The sequence below is a fragment of the Phyllostomus hastatus genome, unplaced genomic scaffold (assembly GCF_019186645.2).
Source record: "Phyllostomus hastatus isolate PE091 unplaced genomic scaffold, TTU_PhHast_1.1 phas_contig_86, whole genome shotgun sequence".
NCBI classification, from domain to species: domain Eukaryota; kingdom Metazoa; phylum Chordata; class Mammalia; order Chiroptera; family Phyllostomidae; genus Phyllostomus; species Phyllostomus hastatus.
The window spans coordinates 844,527-870,075 of NW_025333977.1; the positions used below are offsets into that span (position 1 = coordinate 844,527).

The following is a 25,549-nucleotide window of genomic DNA, read 5'->3' on the forward strand; positions in this document are numbered from 1 at the left end:
ATACCTGTAGATTTCTATATATAGATGACTTCATTTAGTTCATTTAAAATTATTACAGTTTTACATAATCGCAATCCCATTCTGCTTCTAAAATTGTTATTAAAAAACAAAGTAAATAAATAAACATGAATCCTAACCCAAACCATAGTAGAAACAATTTACAAACTGTTTAACTTGAATAAGTAAAAAAAATTTTTTTTTCCATTTTATTGCTGGAAATGAGGAACACGCGGATGTGGAGTAACTGGCTTGAGGTCACTCGGTGAGGCTCTGCTGACTCTGGGCTCTAGCTCAGAAATTCCCGATTCCCTGTGGTTGGGCCACAAGTTCACAGCCGCTGGCTCACAGCAGTCGGGAATGGAACGGAGTTTTCCTGTAAGCCCTAGAGAGCCAGCGAGGCCTCTGCACCAACAGCAGTGCCTGCAGCAACCAGGCTGTGAGGAAGGTCAGCAACCTCAAGTTCCTACTGCCTTAACCTTTCTGCCCACATTGAGGAAAGTCACTGCAAGGTTAAGTCTTGCCAAAAGAAGAGAACTCAGAAAGATAACCCTGGAGGAAATATCATGTCTAATATCCATGAATGAAATTCAGAGTTCACAAAGCCTGGGAAAATTAACTTTTTCTGTCAAAGTCGTCCATTAAATTTAGGATTCTTGGCAGTTTTTTGACAAACACTTTTACTTTTTCATTAATCCCAAATGAAAAAGTACTAACTCCAAGTTAAAATTAGAGCCAGGCCATGAAGGGCTGTGAATCTGTAAAGAGAAGTTTAGTGTGCTATAGACTTAAACAGTTAAGCCTGAGAGCGTGAAGAAAAATCAACTTGGATTGAGGAACAGCTAAAACAGCTCCAAATCCTCTGGTGCACAAAATGCAGGGTTTCCTGCCTTGATGGATTGCAGCACACTTGGGTGGGCTCAGAAACTGGGAGAGCAAAACAAAATTACAGTCAAACCACTGGATTGCTAACATTCAACACAGGAAAATCACGACACTGAAAACTTACAATGCGGAAAAAAAGAAACATAAACAAATCAAACAAACGAAAACATAAAATATATATACTTAGAGAACTCAGTCCGCAGGGTCAAGAGACTCACCCATGAGACCCCTTGTCTGATGCCAGGGCACTAAGAGAAATAGAGCCAGCATCCTTCCCAGTGAGAGGTGGAATTCTTCAGTTTAACCGGCTCCCGACCCTGAGTCCTGCTGTGCAATTAGTCGCCTACCCACAGCGATCCACTTCACAGATATGTATCGGATATTTATTTAAATATTTACATTTAATATGCATCTTCTTTTCAAGGTACCCAGCATTGATTTAGGCACTGAGAAAACCGCAATGCACAAGAGAGGAAGAAAACATCTCTGCTCTCGTAGAGCGCCAGTGTAAGTTACACATCTAACTGGCGATTAGATAAGGTGATGCGTAGGTATAGACTTGATGATCACATCTACAAAGAGTCAGGTCAATGCGGTCTCTAGAATCCTGTACCACGGACTCAGAATCAGTCATTTGCTTACAGGAAGGGTTGAACAGGTTATCGAGAAGCTCTAAGGTATAATGACTTCATTGCTCAACGTGGATTGTTTGTTTAGGTTGGATAGTTGTGGGAGAAAGTTGCTCATGGAGATTCTCAGGGTGGAAGGCACTAAAACTCCTAAGGGGTTTTTCTGACTTTATCACTTAATACACTCAGTCATTCCCTTGGCTGGGGATATTGAATATTTCAGACCGCAAGCTATTTGTGTCAATTATACTGAAAGAGTGGAAAAAATATCCTTTGGTCAATTGTACCACTTGTTCCATTTCCTTCCATAAAAACATTGTTTTCCAGAATTAAAATAAAATGACTAAAATCCTTAAAGTCGTCATTCATTCATTCATTTCCTGTATTCCGTCATCCAGGTTCTATTATTGGCCGCCGGCTTTTTCGGCTCACATCACATGTATCACCCTGAAAGAAAATGATTGTAAATAGTGTCTGATCTATCTCTCTGATTCCAGGCCCCTTTCCCTACGTACACCACCTTCTTTTACCAGTTCTTAAATACTGATCTTATTGTGGAAGATCTCTGCTTGGAAAACTTCAATTGTGTTTATCTAACGCGTTGGATTTAAATTCCGCTGCCTGGCACCCGTCTTCTAAACACTCACTGCCCCTTGCATGCACACATTTGCAACACATTTCCTGTGCTGAACGAGGAATTCTTGCTTTCCTCCTTCCCTCTTTCTCTCTCTCTCCTTCCTCTCTTCCTCCCTTTTCTCATTTCTTTCTCCCTCCCTTTTTCCTTCCCTACCTTCTCCTTTCCTTCTCCCTTCCTTCTTTCCTCCCTTCTTCCTTCCTTCTTTCCTCCCTTCCTCCTTCCTTTCTTCCTTCCTTCCTTCCTTCCTGCCTTCCTGCTTTCCTTCCTCCCTGTCTTCCCCAAGGCCCACATCAGCGGTGGAGTTACTTTAAATAGACTTAATTTAAGCGTACTGATTAAAGTGGAAGAAAAGAAAAGTAATGCTATCAGTATTTACCTTTTTTTCTTTGAAAATAGCAAAAGGATTGATGACACACTCCTTGCTGGGAAACAGGCATTTAGTTAGATTAAAATAGTGCTACTTAGTACAAACTGAGTTGAGGGTGCTTAGGAGATGATTACTAAAAAAGTAAAGATGCACGCGGTCCGTGGAAAAGAAATGCTCGTTTTTGCCATTTATCTGACAGAAATATCCTCACACACGTGTTCCAAAATGAATATAATCTTTATTGATTGTTGCCGTTTTATTTTGTTTTGTTCTTTTTTTATGGTAAGGACTTAGATAGCAAGTATTCATTGAAAGGAAGTGTTTAATAAATTTTACACCTGGAATGTCATCTGAGTAGATAAATATGGTATAGCTGTTTATTTAAATTATTAAATAAGATTATCTTTTACACAAGATTAAATGTGATTCAGTTATCAGTAAAAAAGGAACAAAATATGTATTCATTCAAGTTGAAGGGTACACAAAATACATTAATTGATGAATGGAGACAACAAAACAAAGTGCCAACAACTGTGTCCGTGCGGCGATTTGTGTCGGGCCTGGGGAAAGTGGGACGGCGCCTTTAAATTAACTGTGGTCCACAGGTAGATGTTCTGAAAGATCACATGAGAAACTGGAAACCCAGTCGGGGTAGGAGGAAACCTTCTCACTGAATGTCCTTTTTAAAATTATGAAACTTGAGAATGCATTTTTGAAAAGACCAACTTCTCACTAAACATTGCAGATAAACTGTCTTCTCCTCGTCACCATATGCTTCAGTTGCTTAAAATTAACATGGTCTTTATCCTTAAACAGCAAATGTCACTTCAGTGTGGTGGTGACCAGAGTGGTCCAGAGACTCCTGGGACTGGGGGCAGATTTCAAGAGTTCCCTGTTCTGGTGTCTGGAAAGATGTTCAACTTCATTCAACAATTTGTAACGTGTCTCTGGCTGTGACAGGATGTGGCATGCTATGTGATGGCAGATTTTCCACTCCTCATGAACGATTGCATATCCAAGAATCGGCCACATGTCAGTTAATATTTCTTCATGTCGGTACTTTTACTGTTGAGAATTCCCGAGTACTGGAGACACATTAGTACCCCTGAAATTCCAAAACCTTGTAATGATTGTTGTTTTCAAAAGAAAATTTTTAAGAAATGAAGAAGAAAATGGTGACATAGCTTTTACTATGGAATCCATTATGATTGTAATTGTAAAAGAGAACATACTTTTTTTTCAGAATTACTAATTTCATATATAATTAAACACTATTTTAGATATAAAGGGACAAGCTTGTTCTCGAAATTGTTTTGTTTTAATTCTTGTAAATATCCTTAAATCAAAAAAGAGCTTCTATTGTATGAAAATTTCGAGTATCTGATTATTTATGTTTCATGTATTTTAAGCACACACTTTTTTCCAAGGAAAAAAAAACTTAATTTTCTATTTGATTACTGGCACATTAGTGTAGTCCTTTGGTGGTGTCATGTTTTCTTGATTTGTCCCATTCCTCGGAGTTTTGTGCTGCTGTCTGCTAACTGCCTTCAGGGGGAAATTTCTTCCGTCCATTGTCACCGCCAGAGGTTCTGAGGTTCTGAGGCTTTCTCAGACCACCTTGCATATCCCTGCTCCATCCGTCTTGCTCCTTCTGTGGCAGAATTCTTCAGCTTTTATTCTTATTCTGGATCCTGCTACCCCCGGACCAAGTGCTGGCAGCTTCTGTTTTGTATTCCCCACCTGGTGCTACAGCTCCAATCTGTGGGATCTTTCTGTCCCATAGATGCTACTGATTTTCTTTGTGTGCTCACTAGCTGCACGGCGCACACAGAGCGGCCACAGGGTGGGGGTTTGTGGTTAAAGCATGTGGCGTGCTGGGAGTAGGGGTGGTTCAACTGAGGGGATCTGCAGGCGGGGGTGTTTCCAGAGGCTCTTGAGTGCGATTTTTAATGGACTACATCACATAATTTGGATTTGCGTCTCTTTAATGCCCTGTGAGAGTGCTATCTGCCATTCTCCCCTTGACTCTTTCTCTCCACCCCCGCCCCCACCCTACCAGGCTATGGAGCGCCTGATGTAGTGCTCTGGATGGAAGGAGAGAAAAACGAGCCCCTTTGGCAGCAACCTGTCCCACTGGGAAGCTGGATGAGCACCGACACATTCTCCTTTTCCCCCACGGGAGTAATCCAGGATCTAGAAATATCTTCCTTAAACCTAAGCTGTGTCATTTTGGGGGACAGATGACAGGGGTAAAGTCAAACTATTTCTATTACCCATCCCAATTAGTCCAGATTTATAAATGTTTGCTCTAACAGGTGCTAGAATTTCTCTTCTGGAAACCTGAACTTCCAGAAAGGCTCTCCTGCCTGACTCAGTGTTCTCCAGGGGCTCCTGCACCACGGCCAAGGGGAGCTGGAACTGGTTCGGGAACGTCTACAGACTCTACAGCTGGAGCCCAGGCCCGTCTCTGTCTCACTGCTGGGCAGTACCTGGCTCCCTTGACCTGTGATGCTGGCCCCGTGGGCACTTTGTCCACAGATGGATGACAAATTTTTGTTGTTGAGGTGGGAACAAAAACAAGTCTTATGTTGCCATGATTCTAAGCAGAAAATAAATACATGAACATGACTCTCAGAATGAATCTCCTTAAGTTTTGAACAATCTGTGTAAAATAGAAGTAACAACAATGTAACAACATGGTTCATTACTTAGCTATGCTGCAATCTAGAATTATTGGCTTTAAATAAAAGCTGTTCATTTAGGTAAAGATCTGGAACAGTTATGGTTATTTTTTATTTTGTTTTATTTTCCGGATCTGTTGACCCGAACTAGACTCATGTATGTGTGCTGAGTTAGCAGTCAGTCCGGGCACTGACAGCTGGTGTGCAGGGCAGGACTGGAGCAGTGTGCTTTAGGCTTCATAGGCAAAGCCGGGCTTTCTTTCATGGTAGACGAATTCCCAAGCAACAAGAAGGCAGACGTGATATGTAAGCGCACCTCAAGACTCTACTTGCATTGCATTTTAAAAATCTTTTTAATTACATTTATTAAGGTGCTATTGGTTACTAAGATGGTACAGATTTTAAGGGTACATATTTGTGATACTAGATCTGTATATTGTACTGTGTGCCTGCCACCTAAAGTCAAACCACCTTCCACCACCATATTTTATGTCCCCCTCCACTCCCCACCCTCCCACCCCCTTCACTCTGGCAACCGCCGCATCACTGTCTGTGTCCATGAGTTTCAGTTTCACAACCCACATGTGAGTGAAATCCTATGGTTCTTAGCTTTTCATGACTGACTTATTTCACTTAGCCTAATATTCTATAAGATCCCTTAAGCCAAAACAAGCCACATAGCCAAACTCTATTATGGGACTGGGAAGATAAACTACACCTCTTGTTGGGATGATCTGCAATATCACATCTGCAAGGAAAAGAATCCAGGAAAGGGAATGATTGGCCATTTTCATAGCATACCACAAGCTACTCTCTTCTCTGGCCATGAGTATTCACATACCACTTCAATGTCAAATATGCTTGCCCCCAACCAAAGACCTTCAAAAGTATTATGCAGTCACATCCCTGGACTCAGAGTCTAGTATCTCATGATCCACTTCAGGTCCAGATATGGATCCCTTAGGTGCAACTCTTACTAATCCAAAACAACACATTATATGCGTACTCAACATGCAATGGAATTGCAAGGACAAGATAATCACAATGAAGGCTCCCATTAAAAAGGGTAAGAATGGGAGGCACATAATCACTAGTACTTAGAAATCTAAGGTAGGTAAAGGTGGTCACTCCTACTCAATCCAGGGACAGTGAGCGTTCCCTGATTGAGGGCTGGCTCTGTTCCCTGGGAAAGACTCCATGTTTCATCATTATCTCCTGCTTCTCGGAGATAGCTCCCTAGCTTGTGCAATCCCATCAGTGTTAACTAACCATTCTGGGCCTCGGGCTCTGCCACGGAGCCTTCTTCCTTTTCCATGAGAAACAGCCTGTGAGAGCAGCTGAACAGTTTTCTCATCCTGTTTCCTTTTTAAGAAATGTGAGAGCCCGAAAGCCGATTTGTACCTTGAGCAATTCTAGTCCCCTGTAATCCGAGGTGATGGCCATTCCCTGGTAAATTTTCTTAAAGACTTTGCAGGATGTCTAAGCACTACATTATACTCTATCTCATTAAAACAAAAGTAAAACCCTATCTACATTTGTGTTCATAAAAGTTCACTCCGTGGTTTGGGCAGAGTGTGGGGTTGCTGTGGGACCACTTCCTAAAGTGTGTTGGAACCCATTTTTTCCCGGTTGAGGTCTACTACTCCAGAGTATTTCTGAGGTCTTCTTTTATTTAAGACTGCTGCTAAAAAGGAGAACAGACTAGGTGGCTTATAAACAAGAGAAATTTATGTCTCACAGGTCTTAGGCTGCAATGTCCAAAATTAAGGGGCCAGTGGAGTCACTGTCTGGTGAGGGCCTGTGGCTCTAAAGTTCAGAGATGGCTGTCATTTCTGAACAAAAAATGCCAACAATGAATAATGTTAGCTTAGCAAAAGTATTCACTGGAAGATAGTTACCACAAGTGTCAGCTTCAGTATATGTCTGCATTCGGTACCTGCGAGATCCTCCTCATTGCTTCTTATCTGCCTGGCTGAGTGAGGGGGATGCAATCCCTTGGCTGTCCAGGACTGAGCAACGAGCCCACACTAAACCTTGGGTAGCAATCGGCTCCAGGAAATCTCCAGCCCTAAGAGGTAGATCCAGGTGTTACTACCTGAAGGGAGAACGGATGTTCTGAGGCTCAAATAGCACATGTCTAGGAAAACATTCTTTATAAGAAACCAATTAAAAGCAAGCATGTTAAAAATGAGATTGCAAATAAATTAAATATGGGAAAAGGTAATCATTCTTTATAGATTCATAAAAAACAGAGTTACTAAAATCTTTAATTTAGACTTATCTAATACAACTACAGATACATTATTTATGTTCAATATTTTAAAACATAAAACAATGAGTTTCTTTAAGCTCTTATATTAAAATTATTTATATATCTAGAATATGTTTTTAAGGAAACTTAAATAAAATGGTATATATGTATATATATGTCTTCCTTCATATGTATACCCATATAAAATACAAACTTATATATGTTTAAAAACAGGTTGATATTGAAGTTTTAAGAATCCAAAACAATGCATTATATAGTTTAAATATATGTTTAACTATATATATTTATATAAGTATGCTTACATAACAGTTGTATTTTAAGAAGTAGTCTATCAAAGCCAAGTACCAGGATAAAGAAGAGTCTTATAGAGTTGACTGCACTGAAACTGCTACTTTCTCAAAGTCCCCATGATGCTCTGCTCTGAAGACACATCATTAAAGATGTCACAAGCTCAGTTTCACTCATGAGTGACTCACAATTACACACTCAAGGCAGGAGAAGTGTACTCACTGAAGGCATTCTAACCCCACCTCTATTTTTTATATGAAATAGGAATGTATAAAACACCTTATAATGACTAGTTCTTTGATATAGATGATTCATTCTAACACTTCCATTAAAATACCATTTACAAGTCAAGCAGTGTGAATCAGAAGGTGAAACTTTCATATACGAGATTTCCTCTATAAACTAAGAGTAGCATATTCTGGCACAGAACAGGTCATATTTCCCTAATAGATGTTGTAAACTTTTAACATCAGGGAAATACTGTGTGATTTGTATCAGAAATATTTAGTTTCATTTCATTAAAAATATTTGCATAGGACCTTAAGGTGTTTCTAGAAATGTATGCTCATTTTCACTAAAGTAGATGTGATTTATCAACTGGATTTATTATCCTCTAAATAATTTAAGTGCCCCAACAGGTCATTTTGATGAAGTAATCAAAGACCGAAATTAAACCTGCAGAGAACAAAATATGAGAACATACAGAAACAGAATTTTATGAAAAATAACAAATGATTTATTTAAATTAATTAGTCGGTTAACATATAGTTGCATCAGTACATATTTCTTTAAGAAAATATAGCTACTCAGAGGAACTAAAGAAATGTTTGCTTTACACATAGTGATAAAACAGAGAAATCCACATTCTAAGACACCAACTTTGGCTGCTTTGTCCAACTTTTACTACTTGATTTTAGATCTCGGCTCTATTTTCACAACTTTTATGTTTTAGGAAATAACTTTGCTTTATATTCCAAGGTGAAAACAGATGTCATAAACTATAATTTCCCCCCATTTCCGTTTCTCCTACTTCTGTAGTTACCTCACTAGGACTCACACTAACCTCTTTAAAAGAAGAAATACTCTTTCATGTGCACCTGGGTCCACGCACCTTCTGCTGGATGTAGTTTTGCTCTTCATCGAACTCATGTTGTTTGTATTTTTAATCCTTTTCTCCCCTGTGAATCATTTTAAACAATAAACACACCCTCAATTCTTCAAACTGAAAAGTAAAAAGTCTAATAAATAACTCTTCCATTAACCTAACCTCTACTTCATATTATAGTCTTTCCTTCATGATCAAGTTTCTTGAAGAAATCCAGAATCAGACATACTTACCCAGCCGGTGTCAGGAAGCATTGGTTTAGATTAAGGCCTTGACACATAGAAACCGCTTGGACTCTGGAATTTATCCATGGCCTTGAGAAGTTTTTGCCTCTGCTGTCTTTAGACACAATGACTTTTAAAAACAGAAAGAAGATGGCAGGACAGAACAAGGCATACGAAGGCTGATCACAAACTTGCCAAATAATTTATCTGGGGAAAATGATTGAGGGGTTGTGAAAAGCTGGTGATGCTCCATTATTGGCACTCCCTTCAGGGGGAGGACTGCTCAGAAAACAGACAAGCATCCCCCATCCAAAGCAGCACTCAAAAAATTTAAATTTGTATTGGTTACACTATTACAGCGGTCCTCCCCCTTTGGCCACCTCCACTCAGGCCCCACCCCACCTCAGACCAGCACCGCACTGTGGTCCATGCCCATGGCTCATGCATTCATGTTCTTCAGCTAACTCCTTCACCTTCTCTCATCCAGCCTCCTCCTTCCCCTTCCCCACCTACAGCTGTTAGCCTGTTCCATGTAGCTGTGCCTCTGTTTCTAGTTAACTTTGCTCATTGGATGCCACCTATAAGTGAGATCATATAGTATTTGTCTTTCAGTGACTGGCTTGTTTCATGTAGCCATAGTAATCTCCAAATCCAACCATGTCGCTGAAAAAGGTAAGAGTTCCTTCTTGTTTAGGTGGATGAAGCTTTAGCCAGACTTATCAAGAGAAAAAGAGAGAGGACCCAAATAAATAAAATTAGAAATGAATGAGGAATAGTAACAACTGATATCAGAGAAATACAAAAAAAAATTGTAAGAAAATACTATGAACAATTATATGCCAAGAAACTGGACAACCTGGGCAAAATGGATACATTTCAAGAAACATATCATCTTTCAAAACTGAATCAGGCAGAACCAGTAAACTTGAATAGACCAATAACAACTAATGAAATCAAAACAGTCCCAGAAAACAAAAGTCCTGGACCGGATGCTCCACAGGCAAGTTTGACTAAGTGCTCAAATTTCTGTTCTCATAAGCCACTGGGCTTGTTTACTAACACTATGGCCAGTTGTGGTGGTAGCTCTTGAGAAGAGGAAATGTTCGTGTTGGAAAACCCTTACCCCTCTCCCCTCCCCTTCCCCTACTTCTCTCTCTCCTCTCTCTCCATTTTATCTCCATATTGTTTTCTCAAAATGCTCTATATTGTCATGATTTCAGGATTTTTTACAGTTTATTCTTTTGTTTCAAACTCTCTGTCTTCTTTTCTCCACCTAGCAAATTTCTCTTTATTTTTCAGTTCTCATCTGTGTAGCAAAGCTTCTTTCTTGTTGCCTAGCTCACATCCTGCGGCACCACGCAACACCTAAAACTTTTAACTGTGTCTCTCCTCTGCCATGAGCTGTCTGTGGTGGACTGAGAATATATTTGTTGACTGCATGGAATTTATATTCAGTAAAATTTACACATACACTGTGACTTTCAAAATGTACAATGCAATTTTTTCCAGGTAAAAACAATTTCATTAAGATAATTAGTGCTAATGGTTTTATTTTTAGCTTTCCATTACTGTAAAAGTTTAAATTGTATGTTTACCTATCCGATATAAAATAGTTATGTAAGTTAAACATTAAATTTCAGAAAGAAAATTGGAATTTGATTTGAGAGAGGGATTTATAATTGCCAATTCTTCAATCTTAAATTTCTCTTAAAAACATGATCAATATATGGATTCTGGCTAAAATTTAATTTAAACAACATTTATTGATATTCTCCCTTTAACTCTTTTCTTATCAAAGTATAATTCTTTTATATATTCTATTCTTCTCTCTTGAAGTGAATATTACAGTTGAAGTCACATTCCTTCTGGCAATATGTAAGTTATTGACTAGCACAGTATGGAAATCATAAGATATAAAATTTAAAATACTTAGCCTTGTATGATTCAACAGAGTATTCACTGGGATAAAAGCACTTTTAAAAGTAACTCTGAAGACTTATCTCATCTTTGAAATATGGATCCATGACTTTAGACATCCCATGATTCTAGAAGGAAGTGAAAAAATGTGATAAGAATAGCTCGGAAAGAAAGATTTCTCCAAGGAAAAGAGAAATCTTTTCACAGGACGACAGAACTGTTTCATTGGCTAATTCTCCTAAGTCCTGTTATTATGCATTTCTGTTTCATTGGCTAATTCTCCTAAGTTCTGTTATTATGCATTTCTGTTTCATTGGCTAATTCTCCTAAGTCCATTGTTATTATGCATTTCTACTCAATCCTTGAAACACACGCACACACACTTTTTGAATTATTCTTTGGATGAGCCACAGAGAGAAAATAGTACTTTCCCCCCAGAAGTATGTGTAGCCTAATTACAGATAAAAAAACACAATGAGATTCAAAACAATCGCAGTTATAGCCTGTGGTCAGAAATTTTTACCCAAACAGGGTAAACCTATTTTGCAAAGATTAGAATCTTCCATTAAAATCAGGTAAAAACTGTAATATCCACTTATTTGACCTGGAGCCTCTTGGAAAGTGAGTCAGCATTTTAGTTGGTTCGTAATGGGCCTGAGTGACCCCTTTGATGGTGGGTGGATGTCTATTTACAAGTAAGTTTATTTTTGTATAAGGATAATGCAATACATAACTTTGAAAATTGCCTGTATCAAAATGCCTTGTTATCAAGAAATGGTCCTCAGACACTATCAGAAAACATATAATAATTACAAACATTGTAAGTAGCCTTTTGTTACAAAATGTAATTCTACAATAGAGGCTTTAGGAAAATTTTGAACTAAAGTTCTATAGATTTTAATCAGTTACCTACCACATCATTTTTTATAACTGTGGGAGGAAGAATAAAATCAATTTAAAAATACGTAGCCTTGGAGAGTTGTGCAAGGGCCATCGGATGCTGCAGGAATTCGCTCCAATTAGAATGAGTTGGTAAAGGCTAGAATGAAATGTTTTGTCAAATAGACAGAAACCACAATAGCTGTGAATGAAACATTAGTCACACATTTGAGGTTCTGTCATTCATTCTTCAGTGATGTTAAGTTTTTTAATTGTGTAAGCTTGTTTGGATTTGTTGGTGTTTTTATCCAGGAGACAATTTGACTCAATGGTAAAATATTCCAGCTACGCGAAGCCTTCTTTGTATGGAGTTATAGAAGTTAGTATATCCAAATAAAGTAAACTGAGATCATTCAGTGATACCAACAACCGTTGTTAGGTTGATGATGGATCATTGTATCCGTTGTAACATCTAAACACTCGGAGAGCTTAGAAGGAACCTGTATAATTGTCCACAGCTAGGAGTAATGAAGCTGTATACTATGGTAAACTATAGGGTAAGTCAGAAATAGCATGCAATATTTCCAGTTCATAAGTTTGCTCTATGTGCATAGTTTTTTTCTCATACTGAGAGTTACTGAATTATGGAAAAGTAGTAAAAAATAAATGACCAAGAGAAGCAGAGCCAGTTAAAAATATTTCAGAGGTAGAACATTGCTTAAAATTTAAGCAAACTAAAACTTCTATATTGGTTTTAGCCTTAGGTGCTAAACTCTATTACACCTAGAATGTTTGAAATTATATGAAATTGATTTACTAGTATATTTAACATTAATGATTTTATCCTTCAATTCTTAAATTTTGATAAGCCCCTTTTTTAGCTCATCACATAATAGAGGAATTTAAACCTTTTCTTAGTGATGTCAAATGATCAAATGTAGTCATCAAATTTTTATAACACCTCTAGAATCCTAATATGTTTTAGGATTCTAAAATGCAATGTCTTAGAAGTCTAGTAGATTGGTAAGAGAATCATTATTTAAAGCGTTAGTTTCAGGACTGGTGCATGTGGCTGTGGAAGACTATATCACTTCCCCTGTGATACACAATTCAATCTACTTAGTATCAAGAAATTCTTTGTTCCTTGAGTGTAACTTGGGCAGGTGTGGCTGACAAACCTGGATGGAGGGACCGTCTCCAGTTTTCGAGTTCGTAGGGAAAAGCTGTGCAGTGAGGCAAAGTCACGACGTGGCACCAAACTTCTTGCTATTTGTGTACATTCCCCACCCATGTTTTACTTCTTTCTTTTAACCAGTTGGCATATCCTGCAGCGGCTTTGGGATCTCCTGCTGTGTTCTGTCTTCGATTTTTAGGTCTGCCGTGACAAAGTGCCATGAAATGAGTGGCTTCAAAGATAAGAAACTTATTTTCTCACAGTTCTGAAGGCCAGAAGTTCAAAAGAACCTGCTGGTAGGGCCACGCTGATTCCAAAGAATAATCCTGTTTGCCTCTCCCAGCTTCTGCTGGACACTGACATTCGTTGGCTTGTGGCAGCATAGCTTAAATCTCTGCCTCTTTCTTCACGGGGCCTCCCTCTCCATGTTTTTGTGACCTTTCCTCCTCTCATAAAGGATACAGGTCTTTGGACTGAGGGCCCACGCTAAATCCATAAGTATTTGCTTTCAAGATCTTTAACTGATGACCTTTGAGAAGGTTTTGTTTTCCGAATAAGGTACATGAGGTTCTGGAGGACTTACATTTTGGGGGTGGTGAGGCAGTTTTCAAACTGTTCAGCACGTTTCTTCTCTTCTCACTTATTCAGAGTTGATTCAGCTGAATCCTCAGGATTCCTTGCGTAGCTCTAAATGTGTGTGGAAAGCCAACGTCCACCTTTGGCAAGGGACTGTACAACAGGTTCTATTTCCAGTACTTTACTAATCAGGGAAATAAAATAAACACTTTCATTTATGCCACCCCACATCACTGTAGGAATAGTAAGCTATGCGTTTGACTGGTGTTTGGATTCCAACTCTCAGGAATTCTAATTGTATAATGGAATGTGCCAGTTGGCAGGGCTGCAGAATTGTAGCTTCTGGAGCAACAGCTGCATCTTGATATGTGTCCCCAACTGAAAGAGAGGCTCCAGAGCAGAAATTCTTAACTGCTTCCAAGATAGACTAACGGATGGAATCCACATAGTTAGACATGCACATCTGTTCCTGCTGACATCAATGAATATGTTATTTGGCAGGGCATCTGTGTCTGTGTTGTGGAAGGAGAATGATGAGTCAAAGTGCCCCTAGAAAATTGCCTGAACCAAAGCGTGTGTGGTAACATTTTAGGAAGGGGTTGCAATACGAGGTCATCAAGGTTGAGGGTGGGAAATGACATCCAAGATGGTCACAAGGAACATAGCTGGTTGCTGGGTGTTGTAGGATGTGTACAGGGAGGTCTTTTACATCCACGGCTAAATTTATTCCTAGGTGTTTCATTTTTTATTCAGTTGTAAATAGGATTATTTTCTAAGTTTCCCCTTCTGATAGTTCATTACTGGTGTATAAAAATGCAACTGATTTCTGAATATGTATTTTGCATCCTGCTACTTAACAGAATTTATTTGTGATTTGTAGTAGTTTTTTGGTGGACTATCTAGGGTTCTCTATATTCAATATCATGTCATCTGTAAATAGTGACAGTTTACTTCCTTTCCAACTCAGATGCATTTTATTATTATTTCTTGTCTAATTGCTTTGGCTAGGACATTTAGTACTATGTTGAGGAAGAGTGGGGAAAGCAGACATCCCTGTCTTGTTCTTGATCTTAAGGAAAACACTTTTAATTTTGCCCATTAGTGTGATGTTGGCTGGGATGTGTCATATATGGACTTTATTATGGTGAGTTATGTTACCTCTGCCTTCAGTTGGCTGGGTTTTTATCATAAATGAGTGCAGAATCTTATCCATTTTTTCCGCATCTATTGATGTGGTCATGTGGTTTTTATTCTTTATTTTGTTTAGTATATCACTTTTATTAATTTGCAGATGTGGTACCAGACTTGCATCTCCAGAATAAACCCGACTTTATCATTGTGTGTGACCTTTTTCATGTATTGCTGGGTCTGGTTCACTAATGTTTTGTTGAAAATATTAACATCTATGTTCAGCAGGGATACTGGCTTATAAATATTTTGTAGTGTTTTTAACTGGTTTTGGAATCATTGTAAAATGAGCTTAGAGTTGTTCCTTCTCCTGAATCTTTTTGGAAAAGTTTGAGGAGGATAGGTGTTCTTTTTGAAGGTTTGGCAAAACTTACCAGTAAATCGATCTGATCTCTACATCAGTTTCATTGATTGTAATCTGTTTATTCAGATTTTATGAGACTTTTCTCTAGGAGAAAGCAAAGTGGGGGGATCTCTGAGACTGGATAAAAAGCAAAACAGGGAGGCACATACTTCTTTTACACTGGTGAGTAAAGAATAGTTAACACTTACTGCACAGAGAGATGGTATTTGAGGAACACAGAACCATGAGGAGTGTTCTGGAGTCTTGGGCTCTGGTGCCTGCGGTTGTGCCTTGAGGAGTCTGGGAAAAGAGATTACTCTGACATTTCAAAGGTATGCTGTCTTAGATCCACAAAACAATAGATAATTTCAAAGGTTAAGATTGATCTTAATCAAGGAAGCATACAGGCCTAGGATGGGACTACCCAGCATGACCAGATCTTAGTTAGAATTTCTATGTTCAGACCACCCTGTGTGGTTACTTTAGGTCTCAGAGCTTGCAAAGCCCACCATGCAGCCTCTCCTGAGCTTGTCAGGTTTAGTATGTGGCTCCCTTTTCATCCACAGTTTGAAATGTATTTAAATATAAGCTTCTAGCCCTGGCTGGTGTAGCTCAGTGGATTGAGCGTGGGCTGCGAACCAAAGTGTCGCAAGTTCGATTCCCAGTCAGGGTATATGCCTGGGTTGCAGGCCATGACCCCCAGCAACTGCACATTGATGTTTCTCTCTCTCTCTCTTTCTCCCTCCCTTCCCTCTCTAAAAAAGTAAATAAATAAAATCTTTAAAAATATATAAGCTTCTAAGGCAGTATAGGCAAATTTGTTGATTCACAAATCTCTGTCTCTTTCATGTCTGGCTTCCTGTCTCTGGGATACAAACTCAGCTGACAACAGAGAGACACAAGGACAACTTTGTCCTACTGAGGCACACCTGCATGAGTTTTGTCCTAATATTTCAGATTACCAAGGCTACCTATATAAGAAAAAAAAAAAACTATGCAAAGAATATAATTTACTCATTTGTTTAGCAAATACTTATTAAGCAACTACCATGCATGAAATACATCAGGGTGCTGAGGACAGTATTAACAAACACAAGGCTTAATCTCAGAGAGCTGACAGTCCAGTCACGGAGGGCAGCCAGGGCGTGGGAGGATGCAACCATCCAACAGATCGGTATTTCAATGTCATTGTGATGACTGTTAGAAGAAACACATGGAGTTAGTTTGAGAAGAGTGCAGTGATGAAGAAGAGACTCCTTTGAGGAAATGGCATTTGCATTGAGAATTAAAAAGAGTGTGTAGGGGCTGCAGAGATTAATGGTGGGGAGGGGAGAATCCGGGTAGAAGAAATAGAAGATGTGCAGGTTGGAATGTGAGGGTGAACTTGGTGATTAAAAGAAATATTTATTAAAAACAAGAGAAACTAAAATCAGTGTGACTGGAAGAGAGTAAAAACAGAGGAGGCTGGTGAAAGACGGGGCTGGAGAACCCCTAGAGGCCCCATTAAAAAGTTACATACATACAGATAAGAAATTAATACACACCAGATGAGAGGGGGTTGGGGGCCTGGGTGGAAAAGGTGGAAGGGATTAAGAAGTACAAATTACCAGTTATAAAAATAGTCATAAGGACGTAAAGTGCACCCTAGGGAACACAGTCAATAACATCGTAATAATTACCGTATGTCTGGTGTCAGCTGGGTGCTAGACGTACTGGGCTGATCACTTCATAGGTATATAAAAGTCTAATCACTATGTCGTACACCTGAAACTAGTGTATTGTTGCATGTCAACTGTAATTGTAAAATAAAATTTGATTTTATTCTAGGAATATTCAGAATGAACTGCAGGGTTTTTTTTTTTTAATATAAAAGATGACACAAGCAATTTAAAAGCCCTTCTTCCTTCTTTCCTTTCATTCCGCTCAGGTCTCTCCCTCTCAGAGGCCACTCTGACTCCTATGTCAAGCACAGTGACCTGCCCCCGCCATCCCTGACCTTCTAAACACCCTCACTCTACCGCAGTTTTCTTCTGCCTCCTACTAGTGAATTACACACTTACCATTTTTCCTGTCTGTTGTCTGTTCCTATTCACTAGTGAATGCACAGAAAGGGCAGAAAGCTTTGCAGCTGAATCATGAGCAACTCCTTTCTTAGAGAGGCACCGAGTACAAAGGAGGACGTGTGCTGGATATTTATTTATTTAGGACATCAATTTCACTCTGGGCTAAATCTCTCATTACACTTTTGACCTTCCTCACAAATTCACATTAGGCAGTTTAAACTTAATTGAATAGTACATAAAATAAGTTTTTTTTCCCTTCATTTTTTTCCAATGAAAAGTCTTAGCACTATTTATTTAAGCTTTATGACAGACATGGTCACATTTTCAGCATAGAGGTCATGAACCAAAGAGTCTCATCCAAAAAGATATTTTTTTAAGATCAGACCCAGAGGTACAATATTGGCAATCAGCATGTGCAGTATTTTTCTGGGCCTGTTCTCACACATATTCATTTCAGTTCGCAATCCACGGCATAAACTTCACATTGAGGGGAGGTATGTTTTACGTTCACATAGTGAACCCCAAATATTGCATGTAGCTAAGCTCAGTCTGCCTATAGATCCTGTAGCACGAGGCTAAATATATTTAACTTCTGAGATATCAGAACTGTCACTGCCTGGAAAGCAGCGGGCTGGCGTTTCTGAAAGGACGCTGACCCCGTCTCTACAGGGTCTCAAGTCTTGGCCAGTAGAGGGCAGCTGTAACTCTTCAAAATTGGTTCCACATGTTGACCATGGGAAGCTAGGTTTCACTCACTTACGAAGTTATTATTGCCTCCAGCCTATTTTTATTTCCTTTCTAATCATCCAGTATTCATTGATTTTAAAATAAGTAATATATAATAATGAAAGTAAACAGATATGCAAAGAATAAAATCACCGATATCACCATTAGCCAGAGATAGCATAATTACTGTTAATATTTGGTATATATTCTTTTAAGAATATATCAAGTATATATATATAAATTCTATTAATTTTTCAAACATGAGATCATGAAGTGAATACTATTTAATAATCGTTTTTAAAAGGTAGAGTAAAATACAGAAGATGAGTTTGGATTTGTATCTTGTCATGCCAGGAAGGGTTTTAAAAAGACAGAAGAAAGGCAAACCCACATGGATGGGGCATGTCAAAGGGGCAGGGAAACCAACTGAAAGAGCAACCTGTATCCAAAGCTGGAACAATTTGGGCAATATAATAAATAAAATAGTACTGAGCCACAATCCAAGGTATAAAATAAATATCAAAGCCCATATAGATGCCAATGCAATGATTAAATAAATTAATAAATGTGGGAAAAGATCAATCTGATTTGTAGAAGATTCCCACATAATTCAATCATCCCTTTTCCTTAAGTGTGGTCTGCAGGTAGTGGCTCCTTTCCAAAGAAGAAAATATGGGAAAAGGGGGATAAAGTAACTTCACAGTTCGGAAAGTTGACAAACACTACCTTAGCTAGACAGTCAAGGTCAACATCAGCCAATCCAGCTGATAGTATATACTCAACATGTTTGATAAAGTAGCTTTATCTCTGTGTTTTTCCTCCCCCTAACCTATAACATAGAGGAAATGAAGACCGAAAAAGACTGAGGGCAAATTTCAAATCAGTTGCATTTCTTAATTCAGTATGTGGAGGGGGTCATGAACCAAGGAGCTAGAAAAGGCAAGGAAATGGCTTCTCCCCTAGGGCCTCCAGAAAGGAATTGTCATGAGCATATGTTCACGATATAGTATTTCTGTAAGTCGGCGGGCATCTGTTCAGCTAGCTGCCTGCTGAACATTGCAGCACCAAGGAATGGACAAGAGTCACACAAGGTAACTATGTTATTTACTCAGCTTTTGCTGAATGCTGGTTCACTCAAAGTAGAACATCAACATACATTAATATCCTACTCAGACTCTAACAAGAAAAGGGAATTATAGCACACACACTCACACACACAGCGGTTAGTGGGGAATAAGGAATTCAAGTCCCAGAGTCTCAGTCCGCAGGTCTAGGAGACAGCACAAAAGGCAAAGGAGTCATCAGCATCTTTCAAGGAAGCAGCTCCAGAGCAGACAAAGTCCTCAGTCCAGGAGGGCAGAGCCTGTCATGGCCAATGCCAAGTGAGATCGGTGTTGCATGGAGTATCACTTTTGTGTGGAGCTCGGTTGTGCCAGCAGGGGTCTGGACACTTCTCACCTCAGTTATACTTTGAAGGTGGCATACTCCACCCTTCTGGGTCTCTTGATAATTGTCTTGGCTCCCCTGCTGAGAAGTGGGGAATTTCCCCAGGAGCCTATCTATGGGTGGTCCCACTCTGCAGACATGGCTGCCCGGGCCATGTGTGTAGATATCTTAGGTGTGTCTCCTTGCCAGATGTGTCTGCTCTGACTTGGGTAGTTTCCCTCTTGAACCAAAGTGTCATGGCTGACTGGCAGCCATCTTGGTTGACATGAGTGACTCCACTTTGTTTTATTTACTTTATGCCATCTTTACTGGACCAATGCCATTTTATTGGTGCAGCTCTCCATAGGAATATAGCCCCAATGATACCTTGACTTTAGCCTATATCAGACTTCTGACATCACAAGTGTAAGATACATTTGTGTTGTTTTAAGCCATTAAGTGTGTAGTGCTGTGTTAAAGCACTCCTAAGAAGCTGAATCCCAGGTAACTAAATCCTCTAGATCTGAATCCAATATAGATCTTGTTTGTATCAAGTTTTGCTCGGAAACAAATATAATGATTGAAAAAAATTAGCATAGTTATTAAAATCACACAGAGAATATTTAGTTAAACTCGCCTAGATATATCTTATTTAGCATATAAGAATATAAAGAAATCATGCCCTGGCTGGCATAGCTCAGTGGATTGAGCTCGGGCTGCAAACTAAAGCATCACAGGTTCGATTCCCAGTCAGGGCACATTCCTGGGTTGCAGGCCATGGCCCCCAGCAACTGCACATTGATGTTTCTCTCTCTCTCTCTTTCTCCCTCCCTTCCCCCTCTAAAAATAAATAAATAAAATCTTTAAAAAAAGAATATGAAGAAATCAATTAATGTTAACTAAAGGATGCACATACCAGCTTAACAGTATCCTTCTATGCTTTTTCCTGCCTTTGAAAAACCTGCTGTATCTGTCTTGTCATTTTTTGTTAACCATAGTCTCTCTTTCTTTTCCTGAATAATTCCTCTTTTCCTTTAGGATTCACGTCCGGTATAGACTGCTTCAAGCATCGCCCCTGACTACATCTAGCCAGGATAGACATTTCTTCCACCTGTTTCTTTATCTTCTGTATCTCCCAGCACTCATCGTACTAGTCTGTCATATGTCTGGGTGTTTTCTCTATGGGAAAGGGAACTCCTGAAGGAAACGTCTACTCTACCTTACTTATCTTTGTCACTCCACAATAATTCCTAGTGCTTTCCATGTGCTGGTATTCATTAATATGTTGTTCCAAAATGAAAATGAATGAGTGATTATTTTTTTCCTGAGTTTCCTTAGAGCTATGGGCCATAAATAATCCCCTTGCTCCTGATAGGTTCCTAGTGTATACACCAGTTCACTTGTTTTCTGGCTGAAACAAAACAAAACCAACCAACCCTAACGCTTTTTCCCCACTTCAAATTATTCTCTATCCTAGCACTTTCTTCCAACTCTAAGGCTTGTAAGACACATCCATATTCATCATGTCTTCTTCCTCCCCACCCATTTTGTGTTCATTTTTCTCCTTTGGTAAAATGGCCGTTCTTCTCACCTGTATTCGTTCACTATACCTACCAAAACGAAGGACCACAAACTGGGTGGCTTAAATGACAGAAATGTATTTTCTCACAGTTCTGAAGGCTAGACATGAGATCAAAGTGTCAGCAGGCTTGGTTCCTTCTGAGGCTTCTCTCCGTGGTTTGTAGGGGACCTGCTTTTTGTGTTTTCACATGTTCGTTCTTCTGTGTGCACACATTTGTGATGTTTCTCTGTATGTCTGAGTTTCCTTTTCTTGTAAGGACACAAGTCAGATTGGATTAGAGCTCACCTCAACTACCTCATTTAATCTTAATTACATCTTTAATGCCTTATCGCCAAAGCATCTTAGAGCCACATTGTAAGGTACTGGGGAATTAGGACTTCGATGTATGAATTTGAGGTGGGCAAAATTTAGTCCATGACACCAGCCACTGGTCAATACAAAGACTTTTTGTAAGTCCTTCAGTAACTTTATATTCTCAATACAATGGATAGCGTCTAATTGTTTCTGGCTGAAATTCTTCGGTATTTTGCAAAGTTTAGCACTCTCTTCTTCTTGAAACCCTTTCTCTTCCTTGATACTCATGCTGCTACTGCTTCTTTTCCTTCAAAACCTCTAGACTTTATTCTCAACTTCTTCGCATATCCTTCTTGCTTTGTCCTTTGTATGTACCGTAATCTGTAGTCCTCTGTCCTTTCTATATCATATTCCTAAGTAAACTCATGCAAACATTTTGTTAGCTAGTCTGTGTATATATGGTAGTGAATGCCAGCTTTCTATTTCTATCTTACACCTCTGTGCTCAGCACTGGACCTATATATTCAAATGCCTACCAATGTCTTTCGTTAAACTCAGAATATTCCAAACAAAATGTGCTATATTTTTTCACTTGCCTTTTCATTTGTGTCCACATTTGCATACATGAGACTTCCATTTACCCAGAAGCCCCCACCAGATATGTATTTTCCTGAGTTCATGGTTTCAATCCTCAACTTTATCTCTACTTCTATATCCTGTTTCTCTGGATCTCTTCATTTCACTGCAGAGTCAGAAATACTTCTTAATTCAAGACACTCATTGCTTCTTTCCTGAAATACTGCAATACCCTTTTGCTGGGCTCCTTGGCCTCATCTGTTCCCATACCCTATGACGAGTCCACCCGCTACATTATTTTCAGAGTGATGTCTCTAAAATTATAATTATGCTATTCAGGGCTTGAAATCTCTACATACTTGTCCAAAGTTTTTAAGTTAAAGTTTGGAAATGTATTGTAAGTTCTGTCATGATCTAGTTTTTTACTACCCTTTCAACATAGTCTCCAACCAGCCATCACTATACTTCTCTTTAGCTAAACAAACCACTTTACATCTTCAGAATCCCTAATGTGTTTCATGCTTTTGTGCTTTTATAGCTGTTGTTCTTTGCAACTAAAATTCCTGCCTTCTTTTATCATCTTCTTGCTTTCTTTTTGGTGTTCAAAATTCAGATTATGGATTTTTTTTTATTCAGGCAGCCTTCCTTGACTGCCAGTCTGACTAGATGACCCTCTTCAGGCTTATTTAATGATCTGTATATCTTATCCTGTTGTTCTTATTACATCTAATTTTGGCATGAATTTATAAAAATATCTCCTAGAGAAAAAGATAGGAGCCATATTTCATTTAGTTTATTAATATTTCACTTAGAAGAATAGTTGGAAATTATTAAATTCCCCATAAGTAGGTGGATAAATGGATACCTAATGATAATTATTCATCAGAGTTAGGGTTTTGAAACCAGCCTCTAATTACGGTGATAGCCTATTTTGGCTAGTAATAAGACTTTCTCTAGCTATCTTTTCTTTATTTAAACAAGGGATAATACTTTCAAATTTGTTCTACCTACACTCTCATTTTTGTGGAGTCCTTGGACATAGATATAATGGTAAGGAAAATCTCAGAAAATAATTGTCCCTGTACTTGGCTCTACCCACTCCTAAACACCAGCTACTAAATGTCAGCTTAGCCAATAATTATTCACTTTCCCCTGGAACTCGGCTAATAATAGCTTAGGCTGAAAGTGAAGTGAGAACAAAGAAACTTCTTTTTGTATACATTTGAAACAAAATAAATGCCACATATTTTTAAATTTAAAACACACCCTGTATTTTTTTTATTTTTTAAAAAGTGAGATCAAGTCCAAATTATTAGAATTTGAATTATTAAAAAAAAACTTGGTGAAGAAAATATATTCCCAATCAGCCAAAACAAGCTATTTATTCATGCTAAAACACAGATGACTCTTAACTATATTATGCCAAACTATGAAGGGAAAGAGAAAGACATGAGACATATAAAGCTGTATGCTTCATGAATCCTTTTACATAAGATTCTGGAGAAGACAAAATTAAAAGGCTGCAAAATGGGTCAATGGTGGCAGGGTTTAGAGAAATGTGGGGAGGGGTTAATTATTTAAAAAAAAGTATTGCAAGAGCAGTTTGAAGGTGAGGGATCTCCATAAGAAAGTGAAAATGCATGCCGTATGTGTTTGTCAAAACTAATGAGACTGTGCACCATAATGAATATTATTGTATGGACATGTTAAAAACAAATAAATCAGAGTATAAAGATAAAGTAGAACGCAAACTGTGGCAAATGGATTTAACTGTATTACAAGTAATCACATAACTCCACTGGAGGAAGTGGAGAAGAAAAGAGTTGTTCATGGCAACTTTGGAAAACAGTATTTTACAGGAATACTGTATGGCTAAAGGCAAAATGAACTATATACAAACACTGTATTCTAGTTAGTAACTGACTAGCAATTCTTAAATTATTTGTATAACATGTTTGAAAAAATGAATAATGTACTATTGATAATGAGAACCAGTTTCTCAAGAAGCTGTAAGAGAAAGGATAGACTGAACCCCATGGTGCGAGAATGAATTGTGTGTGTGTGTGTGTGTGTGTGTGGGCACACACAGATCATGAATAGACAGATGGATAGGCAGATAGAGAGACAGATATGTGCAAGAGCATGTACTAATATACATACGTGTATTTCCCATCTCTATCCCCTGAAAGCTACTACTAAGGGCAGTGGCATCTCACTAGCAATGGGTACCTTCGCTCCCAGTTCCTGGTTGCTAAATACCATTTTCTAATGAAAAGAATGATGGCTTCTTGGAGGTCTTGGTGATTACAAGACCAGGGCAGCGAAATGTGTTATGAAGTTAGAGTATCTTGTGGTGCTAGAAGTTAAGAAAGTGGTCCATGCAAATGAACCAACCAACAAAGAAATATGGATGGAAGCACGTCAGAAGGGTGCCTGAGCCAAATCGAATGAACAGCCTGATCAAGTTTTGCTGTTCAAGCTGAACAACATTAGTAACTACCATAACAATGAAAACAGTCCGTAGAATAAAGCAACAGCACAATATTCCAAGTTGATTACAATAAATTGAATAAGTAATTGCATTTATTTAGAGACCTTTCTGTCAGTGTTATCAGCAGCCCAGGGACTGCGGCTGCGTGGGTGGCTCTTCAGCCCAATGACCGACCGCAGCAGCAAAGGATGAACAGAGCTCTGCAAAGGTGATGTGCTTGGAGAACAGTATCATTCTAAGCAAGGCTTTCCCTTCCTAAGGTTCACAGCTTCAGGAGAGAACCCCATCTGTTCTACAGGTGGCATTCTGCTGAGTCCCTGTCGGCCCTACAAGGCAAAGCCCTCCAGGACGTTGGAAGACACACACACCGAGGTAAAGCACCAAAGCCCAAGAAGAAGAGGAGAAAAGTGGAAGTGAGACACATCCATGTGGGACAGATACTGAATAGCAGGTTTTTTAAAGATTTTATTTATTTCTTTTTAGAGAGGGAAGGGAGGGAGAAAGAGAGAGAGAGAGAAACATCAATGTGCAGTTGCTGGGGGCCATGGCCTGCAACCCAGGCATGTGCCCTGACTGGGAATCGAACCTGCGATGCTTTGGTTCGTAGCCCGTGTTCAATCCACTGAGCTACGCCAGCCAGGGCTGAATAGCAGGTTTTGAACATTTACCTGACTGCATACGGCATGGCCCTGGAAGACAGTTATGCCCAATATGTTCACAACTTCTGTAACTGTCTCTCCATGAAAGTGGAGGAAAGCTGCGTGATGCCCGCAGAAACCATGGTGTTGCGGCTGCAGAACCAACACAGAAATTGTGCCTGGACTCAGTTCTTAGCTCCTATGAACCAGTGGTTCAGATCACTGGTTTGAGTGTTACACTGGCAGAAATTTTCTTGGAAATAATGCAAAACAATCTTGAAGGAGTCCAATGGTCAGTGAAGAGCACACTGAAGAAGACTTCAAGTGAATGTTCAAATCAGCCAGCACAGGAAGAACTGTTAGCCACACTGAACTGGCCCATGGCTGACCCTTCATGCCAGCTCTGGTGATATTGCATGCCAACGGGGAGAGTTTTGGGGTGGTCAAAGTTAAGCAGGAGACCCTGGCGCTTAGGTAGAAGTATGCCACCTCAGAACACCTGCTCTCCTCTGTAGGGCACTTACCAATTCTCACCACTTTTCTTTGACCCAACCCTAGGTATCCTCCACCAAGGATCTGCCTATGAAAAGGA

General features: G+C 39.2%; 1 pseudogene; it reads left to right on the forward strand.

Annotated features, from left to right (window-relative positions):
- Positions 1-357: 357 nt before the first annotated feature.
- On the forward strand, positions 358-25,367 carry LOC123826927 (annotated as a pseudogene).
- The last annotated feature ends 182 nt before the right edge of the window (positions 25,368-25,549 follow it).